Consider the following 11,438-nt stretch of genomic DNA (forward strand, 5'->3'; position numbering starts at 1 on the left):
TTATAAGGTGATGTCCCAATTAAGTGTTCCAGCTGAGCATGTTTAAGCCATTTGGAGAAAACACCACCAGCCACCTCCTCCAACTGTGGCTTTGATTTTAGTGTCCCCTCCCGTGACAAGCAGGTAAACGGGATAGTAGAATCGATATTTTTAAGACAAGGTTCAGCTAGAATAATTCCCCCACTAAATTCTGCATTAATCGAGATAGGTGTCATAGGGGAGATGGATAAGGAAATCTTTTTATTCTTAGACCGGATCCAGTCCCATGTGTGAAAATAATGGGCATATAACCGTGATGTCTTAGCTAGGGTGGTTCTGCATGTATGCTTAATCCAGCATAGTGGACAGATCAAGGGAGTTTCTAGTAGGTGGAAGTCGATAGAGGCCCATGCCTTAGTGGGGCTACTGTCATGCCACTTCAATATCCTTTGTAGTACCACAGCTTTATAATACTGGCAGAGCGACGGTACCCCTAGCCCCCCTCCACCCATTGGCTTCATAAGTACCCTCTTACTGATACGAGGTTTAATATTACCCCATATAAAAGAATTAATTAGCGACTGGAGTTGGTTTAAGTAGGTTATTGGAAGGTGGATCGGAGCAGCCTGGAGAACATACAATATTTGGGGAAGAGTGGTCATCTTAACCGACTGCATCCTGCCCCACCAGGAGAGAGGTTTGTTTTGCCAAGTATCAAAGTCTTTTTTAATTCTATGAAGAATAGGGAGATAGTTATACTTAAAGGGACACTGAACCCAAAAAAATTCTTTCATGATTACTCCTATTATCAAATTTTCTTTATTCTCTTGGTATCTTTATTTGAAATGCAAGAATGTAAGTTTATATGCCGGCCCATTTTTGGTGAACAACCTGGGTTGTCCTTGCTGATTGGTGGATAAATTCATCCACCAATAAAAAAGTGCTGTCCAAAGTTCTGAACTAAAAAAATAGCTTAGATGCCTTCTTTTTCAAATAAAGATAGCAAGAGAACGAAGAAAAAATGATAATAGGAGTAAATTGTAAAGTTGCTTAAAATTGCATGCTCTATCTGAATCACGAAAGAAAAAAATTTGGGTTCAGTGTCCCTTTAAACATTTTGTTAATAGAGGGGGAGAGATAAATGCTCAAATATTTTATTTTATCATGAAGCAACTTATATGGACAGAGCTCCCTAAGGGCTTCAAAATTTCCCCTCCGCATGTTGATATTAAGGATTTCTGATTTTTTGGGCGTTAATGAGAAAGTTAGAGTGGAGGCTGAAACTCTCAAATTCTCCCAAGTGGTGTGGCAAAGACTCAGACGGAAAGGTGAGCAGGGTGAGCACATCATCTGCATAGAGGGTAAGCTTATACATATTGGGGCCTAATTGGGGGCCAGTAATTTTAGGGTTATTCCTCATGTGCGATGCCAGAACTTCCATCGAGATCGCAAATAGCAGCGGGGACAGGGGACACCCCTGTCTTGTACCATTACTGATATTAAAGCTGCTAGAAAGCGAGCCATTCGATTGGACCCTTGCTGTAGGATGGGTATAAAGGCTAAATATCCTTTGGGTCATCTTGGGCCCGAGACCGAAAGCCCTAAGGCAGAGTCGTAGGAAATTCCAGTCCAGCCGGTCGAACGCTTTTTCTGCGTCTGTTGAGATTAAGATAGTTGGAGTGTCCGACTGACTGGACTGTTCGATCAATTGTATCACTCTAATAGTGTTATTGCATGCTTCTCTTTTTGGAATGAAGCCCGTTTGGTCGGCATGAATGATTTGGGGAAGTATTTTGTTAAGTCGCATTGCCAGGATTTCGGAATACAGTTTGAGGTTAGTATTAAGTAGGGATATTGGCCTATAATTTTCTACCCTGGTAGGATCTTTTTCAGGTTTAGGTAGTACTGAAATGTGTGCTTCTAATAAGCTTTTGGACCAGGATGCATTATTATCTATAGATTGGAACATTGATGTAAGATATGGGGTCAGCTGGTTTTTAAACTGTTTATAATACAGATTAGAAAAACCGTCAGGGCCGGGGCACTTATGAGAGGGCAAGGAGTTAATGGCTGTGAGCACCTCCTGAGATGAAATAATTTCCTTAAGCGCCTCAACCATCTCCTCCGGAATGCCGGGGAGCTTAGCCTCCGAGATATATTGTTTAGTTGCTGTGTGGGAAGATGCAAGTGGCGGGTCCGGTAAATTGTACAGTGTACTACAAAAATCCATAAATTTGTCCGCAATGAAAGAGCTACCTACTGTATGATTTCCCTTCACGTCAGTTAAGTTATGTATGTAAGTGCTAAGCTTACGCTCCCTAAGGGTTCTAGCCAAGGAAGGGCCTATCCTATTTGATTTAGCCAGGTACAGTTTTTTAAGCTAAAGTGCCTTAGTTTGGGCCTCTGCATATAACAGTTGATTAAACTCACTCCTGGCCTGTTTCAACTGGGTAGTCAGGGAGACGTCTAGGGGTGCTAACTGGTATAGGTTCTCCAGAGTATGTATAGTTTGTAAAATTGTTGTGTGAGATAACCTATACTGTTTATTACGTAAGGCTTTTAGTTTGATGAACTCCCCTCGAAGTACAGTTTTGTGGGCTTCCCATAGGGTGTGAGGGGAAATGTCCCCAGTGTTATTAAAGTTAAAATATTCTTCTATAGATTTAGACAGTTGTTGGGTGATTTCATGGTTTTTGAGAAGGGACTCATCCATCCTCCAAGTGAATGGGGACAAGGGAGCCTCAGTCCAATTCAATCTGACTGAGACCATAGCATGGTCTGACCAAGTAGTTGGCTTGATATCTGCGTCCCTGATTAGGTTGTATATGAGCTGGTCTGAAAAGATATAATCTATTCGGGAGTAATTTTTGTGGGGATTTGAGTAAAAGGTATAGCTGCGTTGACTTGGGTGTTTTATTCTCCATGTATCTAATAGAGCGAGATGTTGGATATGAGATATCATATCCAGTAGGGTTTTAGGGGCTATGCTACTTCGGCCTGTGGAGCAGTCTATTATAGGTTCAAGCGCAACATTAAGGATCAAAGGGCCTTTTTGAATTTGGAGTATGTGTCGTTTCAGGTTGTGAAGGAATTTGACTTGCTTAGTGTTAGGAGCATAAATATTGGCCAGTGTGATCGGCCGATTATAGAGTAGACCTGTCACTATGAGCCACCTACCCCCAGGGTCCACCTCTACTGTGTGTAATTGGAAAGGCACATTCTTGTGGATCAAGATCCCCACACCCCCCACTTTTCTAACATTAGAGGCAAAATATCCGACTAGAAAATCTCTATTGGAAAATCTAGGTGGGTCATCTTTGGGGAAGTGAGTCTCCTGTATAAAGGCTATATGAGCCTTTGTTTTCCTAAACCACGCCAGGGCTACTGATCATTTGGTTGAGGAGTTTAAGCCCTTAACGTTCTGTGTGACTATAGTAATTAAGCGTTGGTCCATGTGTGACAAGTGGGAGGGTGACTTATCAGGCTGCTAAGAATAATGGTGTGGTTACTTGTAAAAGCCTGCGGTGAGAATATACAGTATACCATGCAAATGTGTGGAGGTGTATAGAATATCTGGCTTACCTGAAGGGCGTCTCCTATGAGGCTACTAGGTTCCCAACCGGACCAAGGAAGGAGAGGAGAGGGGAAGGGAAGTGAAGAGGAGCAGGAAGGGAAGACATATCTTGAATGGCAAAACACATATGTAAACATTTAAACTTTTAAAACAGTATAAACAACTAATGCTAAAATAAAAACCATGGGTTACTCCTAGGAGTAAGGCAAATAGAAAAAAAATAAACAAAAAATATATAGGGGGGAAAAAGTGACTGCTACGACTCTTGGTAGCAGGTCGGCTAAAGACATAGTCTATTTGAGAGAATGCACTTATTAATGTAAATATTTCTCAGTAATTAGGGCCCCTATGAAGGACCTTTTCAGTCGTGTAGTTAGAGTACATGGGAATTACAAACAGATATACTAAACAAATTGAACTGCACATGACTAGCATGGAACAAGAAACACAGACATACCCCGGGGAGACTAACTGTAGCAACCCCATGAATTTACTTCCTGGGTACTAAAAAGTTGCAAGAAGTATGCACTTACTTGATTGCACCTGAGTCACCCTAGGCTCGTAATGGAAAGGCCTAATTAGAGGCCAGGGCCTTATTGCTAGAAGAAGAAAAGATTATATTTCAGGTGATCTGATCTTGGCCCTCTGGTTGAATGGGAACAGAGCTTTTAGCTGAGGCCTTGTTGCGTTTATGGCGGGTAACAGGCTCCATTCCTGGTGCTGTGGTTTCGGAGCTTGGGATTCTTGATGTGTATCACGGATGGAGGGCAGCTCAGGAGACTGTATCCCCAGCTGCAAGCAAAATGTGTCCAGATCATCCGGTGATCTATAAATCGCTGTGAGGAATCCCCAGCGGTATGGTATCTTAAGGTCCCTAAGATGCAGCGTCAGGAATCTAGCCTCCCTTCTCTTGGACAAGGTCATTTGTGTATTATGCATTTTTAGTTAAAATGCTGTTACAGTAAATAAAAGCAAATTAAGACAAATACTGTAAATATATGTAGATGGTTTTGGATCTACATCAGTAGATGATGCTGTACTGGAAATCTTGCATGCAGCTTTATAAAAAAAATGAAGGAATATCAGCTTGCTTTGGGGACCTACGCCTCTCATGCAAAGTTAGGTTTTGCATGATGTGCAGCTGCATAACATGCTGAGACGTGAAGAAGAGTTGCTGTTCTGCAAAAGCTATTACAGTTTTAAATGCTTCAGTAGCTCTCTGCCAAGATACCCCATCATCATCACTCTCTTCCTCCTCTGCAACATTAATTTGTCCAGGGCCGTCTTTAATATTAACTGTACCATGAGCAAATATTTTCTTGGGCCCCTCCCACCCCATGCAATTCCGCTCTCCACCCCAACATCCCAAAAAACAGCTAAATCAATTTATTTTATATAAAAAAATGAATTATTAGCCCAGCAGTGGGTCATCCACTGCTGGGCTAATCATTTAAAAAAAATGAAATAAATTGCAATATGTGAAACTGGACCTAAGCAGTGCTAATAAGTAAATAAATATATAAATTCCCCCACTGTGGATTCATTTTTAAAAAAAATATTTTTATTAAGGTATAAATACATTACAACAAATAAATGACATAAAAGTAAGAGAGTTACAATAACCGCTATATCTTCATATAGGGTTCAGTTTGTTGCATATCAAAAATAGTAAACACAAATTGAAAATAAACCTCAAATTTTCCATTTTTTGTTGCTAATAAACTAGGACATTTTCAAATATTATTTTCATATCTGATATACTCTTAGAGATATAGTCATAGCCATTATATCACAGAAAAATTTAGCGATACAAAATACATACCTCACATTAAAACAAAAAGAAAGCTAGCATAAATGAAATAGAGAGATGTCACAATAATACTTTCAAAATAAAAGGTTGCGGTACAAATAAGATAAACCGTTTAAGTAGCTCTTCCAATTAGGAAGGTACATTATGGGGGGGAAGAGGTGGTAAACTGAATATAATAAAGTAACAAAGGTGTGAGAAGGAGCAACCGTGATCCAAATAAGCTAGGTGTATTTATTCTACCTTGTAGCAGCCTTAGTATATTTGTGTAGCGGGATTGGAAAGTTAATTAACTGTAGATAGAGCGGGGTTCAGCCCCCAACAAAAGAGGACAGGACAACATTTAATGAACTATATGTGTATAGCTAAGGTATATGGGCTATCTTATATCTGAATAGTAATTTGGTATAGGGCAGTAAATAGCGCATAACAAATAACATACATATTAAACAGCCTTAAGTGACAATAATATGACATCACATAATCCATCTAGACATATAGAGCTGAGTGCCACCCAAAGTCCTACGCCTGCCACTTGACAATCAATATATAAACATAGGCAGTCTCAGAGCTGTATATCCAGCTCGCTGTTCAAGGAATGAATAGAAAAGTATAGTCCCACTACCGTTGAGCATATATTTATCTTCATAGCTAAAATAGAAATGAAGTATACACATATAAAATAAACTTGCTATGCTTGTATAGACATTCATAAATCATTAATGTTAAAACTCAAAGCAAAAAATAACCATCAGAACTATACTAATAGTGTCTTTAAAAGGCCCTATCTCCACAGTACCTAATACTTCCAAAAGAAAGGTTTTGTTAGCTAGGTGTCTTTTAACGTCTCACAGTGCCAGTCCTACTCCGGTTCTGTGATCTGTGCACCCTGAAAAAATTTTAACCTACTCCGATTTTAGGCATGATAGAAGCAAGTCTCTCAGGGCTCCAGAGCACCTCCATTTCAGATAGGGGACATGGGATAGACGAAATACACTGTGGTCTCAATTGGGGATCACTGTCTCCTGTATGTTCCAGAAATAGGTCGGTAGGCTTAGCCTTAATATTGAAAGTGCCATTGCTCTTAAGAAATAATGAGAAGGCCCCTGTGTTAACAACATAATGTCGCCTCGGATCCTCCTTATGATAGAGAGAAGCACTGAGCAACATCGCAAGTTCCGTTACATCACCCCTCTCATCAGGGTGGCTCAGATCCACATCGCTCTCCATGCAGCCCAGCTTGTGGCTTGAAGCAGTATCGCCGCCAGAAATTGAGACATCTTGCCCAGAAGGAGTGACGTGCTCATCTGCGCATCCGCCATTGTAAGCTCCAGATGCGATTGTTCCATAATATCGATCTGCACGAGATGCATCTACTGGTCAATGTGCAGCATTTTGTAAAGCCACGTTCGCTAGGGCCTCATGCATTGCCAGCGCTAGGCTATGAAAATGATCGTACAGGATCTGAGCCATCTCAGACACCCACATGGCTGAGGCCTCCTTCATGGCTTAAATGTTATCAAACTTGCTGACCTAAATAAGTCGAAACGATCACCCAAGTTCTTCGCTAGCCCATGTAGGCATATTAGGATTCTGTCTTAAGCATCCAAAAGCAAAATTTTGCGTTAACCCTTCTTTTAATGCGATTAGGACCGGGAGCTCAGCAGAAACACGTCTTGTTCCCTTCACAGTTGCCCCCCCCCCCCCCACTGTGGATTCATTTAATATGCTTTTGAATGTGATTCTGGTGTGAGGTTAGCTGGTTAAAGAGATTTAGGGCAGCCAACAGGAGCAAAGCAAGGTAAAGACTGAGGAGGAAGCATGGAGGTGCAGACAAATATAAGTTTACTGACTGGAACAGCAGAACTACTATGGAAAGCTGTAAAATCTGAGACAGAGAGAAAACAAAAACTATAAAAATAAACCTTACATTAATGTGTGAAGTATCAGCATGACACTATACATCAGCCACAGCAGCACATGTCCCTTCTTTGCTAGGAACAAGTTCCCTCTCACCCTGCACTAGACAATGCTGCATGTGGAGGGGCATGTGTGCACTCACTTATTCTTCCCACTGACACATTTCTACAAAGCACTGTTCCCCTAACAAACTTCAGTTAGTTGATCTTAGGGCCACAGCAGAAAGAGCAGGGCTAAGGGGACCAGCAGACTGGATGCTGTCTGCCCAAGGCTGCATGGATACAGTGTGAGACAAGTCACAGAGCCTCAAGACTGAAGATAGCAGTGTGTGCAGCTGCATAGATGCTCAAATCCTCACGTGCCTGCCACTCCAGCTTTCTGCTGCATGCGCCTACAGTCAGCCCTACCCAGAAACAATTCCCACCTCCAGAGCAGTTACCTGGTAACAGTGGTAATTCCAGCAGGACCTTTTCTGATGCAGTGGGAATGGCTGGATGCTGAGTTAGGGCTTAGCATTCAGTGCTGCACAGTGCACATTTAAAACAGCACATGGCAATAGCTTGGCATGTCACATGACAACGGCACGGCCTGGCACAGTTTCTCACAAATAAATATAAGCAGAGAACTTTTGACTGTGACAGTATTAGGACTGAATGTGTGTGTTCCCCATGTCACATCAGCAGTCTGGTATGAACCAAAAAAATAATAATATATATATATATATATATATATATATATATTTTTAGGACTCTTGGGCCCCTCAACAAAGACTGGGCCCTGGGCAGCTGCCCCTTTTGCTCTGTGTTAAAGACAGTCCTGAATTTGTCCACAATTCATAACAGCTTCTATGATGTCTTCTGTATTTATTGTATGAGTTACTGGAATAGCTTCATCCACAGCTAGACAGTCGCCAAGTTCATCTCAAGAAAATTCATTTTGTCATTAGCAGAGTCAACTAACTCATAGATTTCATCATAAACTTGACTACTGGCAGCTGCACTGTTGTTTGGAACTCCACAAAGTTGACAGAGGAGCATTCTACAGACATTACAACTGGCCACAACGTTCTCCAAGATTTCCATAATGTTTCACTTCTCACAGAATCCCAAGCTCAAGTACAGTGTAGATAGCATCTTTGAGATTACATTTTTTTTGGAAGTCCAAAATTGCCCCGTCAAAATTAGTCATTTTCCGCATGAAGTCACGCCTGTAAAACATTTTACATTTTGAATCACTCCTTGATCCATTGGTTGGATCAGACTTGTAACATTAGCTGGAAAATAGCATACAAAAATGTTGCCATTAACAAGCTCTTCAGGAGGAGGATATGCGCGACAGTTATCCAAGAGCAACAAAACTTTACTATCCTCTGGTATTCCTTTCTTTCGTAAATTGTCTTAAACACTGGGAACAAACGAAGAATTAAACCACTTCTTAAAAGTTTTTGCGTTCATCCAACTGTTAATTTGTGCATGATAATCTACAGGGAAGTTAGTTATGCCTTTAAAGTAGACGTGCAAAATTCTGGCAAATTTGTCAAATTCTGAGCTTCGCATAGATTCGAATTTCCGAATTACCCTAGCAATGAAACTAAACGAATCCGAATGCATTTGTAACGAATAAATACAAATTAGTTCAGATTTATTTGCTACATTCAAATGGCCATGGACTAATCACAATTACACTAGTATTGTACAGTATATTAGGTTATATCATTCTGCTAGCTTTGTGCAGGGCACATTATGTAGCTGGTACCTGTAAGGTTGGTACTTAGGTGGGATGTGCTGTGTATTACACTAGTATTTTGCACTGTATATTAGGTTATATACCTCTGCTAGCTCTGTGCATATTGTGTAGCTGGTACCTGTGAGGTTGGTACTTATATTGATTCAGATGGGTTACACCTAATATACAGTACATAATACTAGTCTTATACAAAGCACATCCCACCTAACACATTCCAAACTTCCGAATTTACAAATCGAATCTGAACCGAATACATCCGAATAATCCAAATGTATTCGAATTTGAAAGAATCCGAAACGAATACATTCAAATGTATTCAAATTCGAATAGATCCGAAAACGAAATTCAAAAAAATCCAAATTGGTCTGAAACAAACCGAAACAAATTTTTCCACCGCGCACAAGTCTACTTTAAATCACCTTGGCTTAGGAAATTTACTAATCACACACAACTTTATTTTATGATTTCCTGATGCATTTGCACAATTGAGCACAGTGATACGCTCTTTATTTAGCTTGATCCCGTGAGCTACCTTCTCATTACCACCAGCCAAAGTAGAATTAGACAGACAGTTCCAAATTAAACCAGTCTCATCTGCATTATAAATCTGCTCTGGGGTCAGGCCATTTTATGCAACCAATTTGCTAAACACATCAGGAAATGAAGCTGCAGCTTCAAAATCAGCTAATTTCTGCTCACTTGACAAGTCCAGCTTACGGATGCCATGACGAACCTTGAATTGGGTAAGCCAGTCACTTGAAAATAAACACTTGCCTTCAATATTATGTTTAGAAATACAACCACCCTCAGACCTTTTCAGCAAAAACCATTTATACAGGGCCTGGTGAAGCACTTCCATTCTTGGTGTATAAAGAGTATGACGCTTCTCTACACTCTTGGCACTCTCCGACTTAACATAAAACTCCTTTATTTTATGAGACTGAGCATTAATGTCATAGATAGTTGATGAACCAACATCAAATTCCTCCATGAGCACTGCACGACTCCCACCTTTCTCAAGCCTCTTGGATATTTCCATTTTCTGCTTGAGGTTAAGCACTATGCGTTTGCGCTTACTTGGGACCTGTTTCAGCATACTGTACTTTGGGTTGGATGAGAGCACAATACAGTAGATCGGAACTGACCGTTGTGTTTACACTTTAATTAATTTTTTTCTAGATACAGTAGTAATGCACTGTTTATAGGATGGGTAATGGAAATTTGGGTGCAGGTGTCTAAGCAGATACTGTACAGTAATTTGTATGGTCCACAAGAGGAAGATTGTGTAGAATCAGATTCAGTAGATGTGAAATCTATAATGAAGGTGTTCTAGCTGAAACATGTCAGATGTATCCAGTTTTGTTTATGCTTTTACCCAATGATCAATAAACTTTTTGGTTTTATATTTTTCAACTTTGAAGCAATGCCAGGCTTTTCCCCTTCAATTGTGTATCCTATGATTTTCCCTTGAGCTGGAGCACCTTTGTTTTTCCATTGGGGCTAATCTTTTTCATCATTGGTGATTCGTGGATCACATGGGCAGGAGCCAGTTGCAGAGAGGTAGATGCGCACACTAGATGCAAAGTGACAACAGTACAAATCATAGCAGCATCAATCTGAGGCAGTCTTCAACAGGAAACACAAGTGCTCCACCCTGCAGCGGTAAGTAGAAGACTGGCCACCGGAGAGGTATTGAGTGCGTACGATACGGTTGGGAAGGGTTAGCATAGAGTCCTAAGTAATCAATCAATATAATTACTGTGCCTGTCTATTAGTCTATCTACAGCAGCTCCTGAATAAGTCTTGTTAATTAGAACTGTTCAAGCTCATGTCTAGAACCGGACTGTTTGTTTGTTAGAGAGAACATTTCTTGGCTTTATGCTCTGCTTAATATAAAGAAAGGAAGCTGTGGAGTAAAGTTAATAATTTTAATGTACAGTATATTTCCTTTTTTTTCCAGTTGCTTAAAAGTGCTGGTTGCTTGAGTTCCGGATAACTGAGAGTTTACTGTATATTTGTTTATAAACTGCTGTATCTGATTATGTTTTATATTTGATTTTAATTAAGTGTATGCTGTATGCTTATCTGATAAATTATTTTCTTTCGGAATGATGATGGTCCACAGTCCTCCATAACGTATGTGATATATTTCCCACCACTAGGAGGAGGTCAATAACCCATATCAGAGCTTAAAATTCCTCCCACCTCCCATCTCTCTCTAAGTTTAACATATAGTTGAGCAGAGAATAGGAAATATATAGGTATGAAAGACAAAGCAGGGTCTGTAGAGGTGTCATTAGAACTGTCTACAAATGGGATTGGGCGGTGCTTGTGAACCATCATTGTGAGCCACGCAGATGGTCTATGTTACGGAAAGGGTGGGACAATTTCTCTGGCAGTTCCTATTTAACC

General features: G+C 40.4%; 1 pseudogene; it reads right to left on the reverse strand.

The window, feature by feature from the left end:
- Positions 1 to 9,441: 9,441 nt before the first annotated feature.
- LOC128657834 (jerky protein homolog) lies at positions 9,442 to 10,122 on the reverse strand (annotated as a pseudogene).
- Between the last annotated feature and the right edge of the window lie 1,316 nt (positions 10,123 to 11,438).

This window comes from Bombina bombina, chromosome 4, assembly GCF_027579735.1.
Source record: "Bombina bombina isolate aBomBom1 chromosome 4, aBomBom1.pri, whole genome shotgun sequence".
Classification (NCBI taxonomy): domain Eukaryota; kingdom Metazoa; phylum Chordata; class Amphibia; order Anura; family Bombinatoridae; genus Bombina; species Bombina bombina.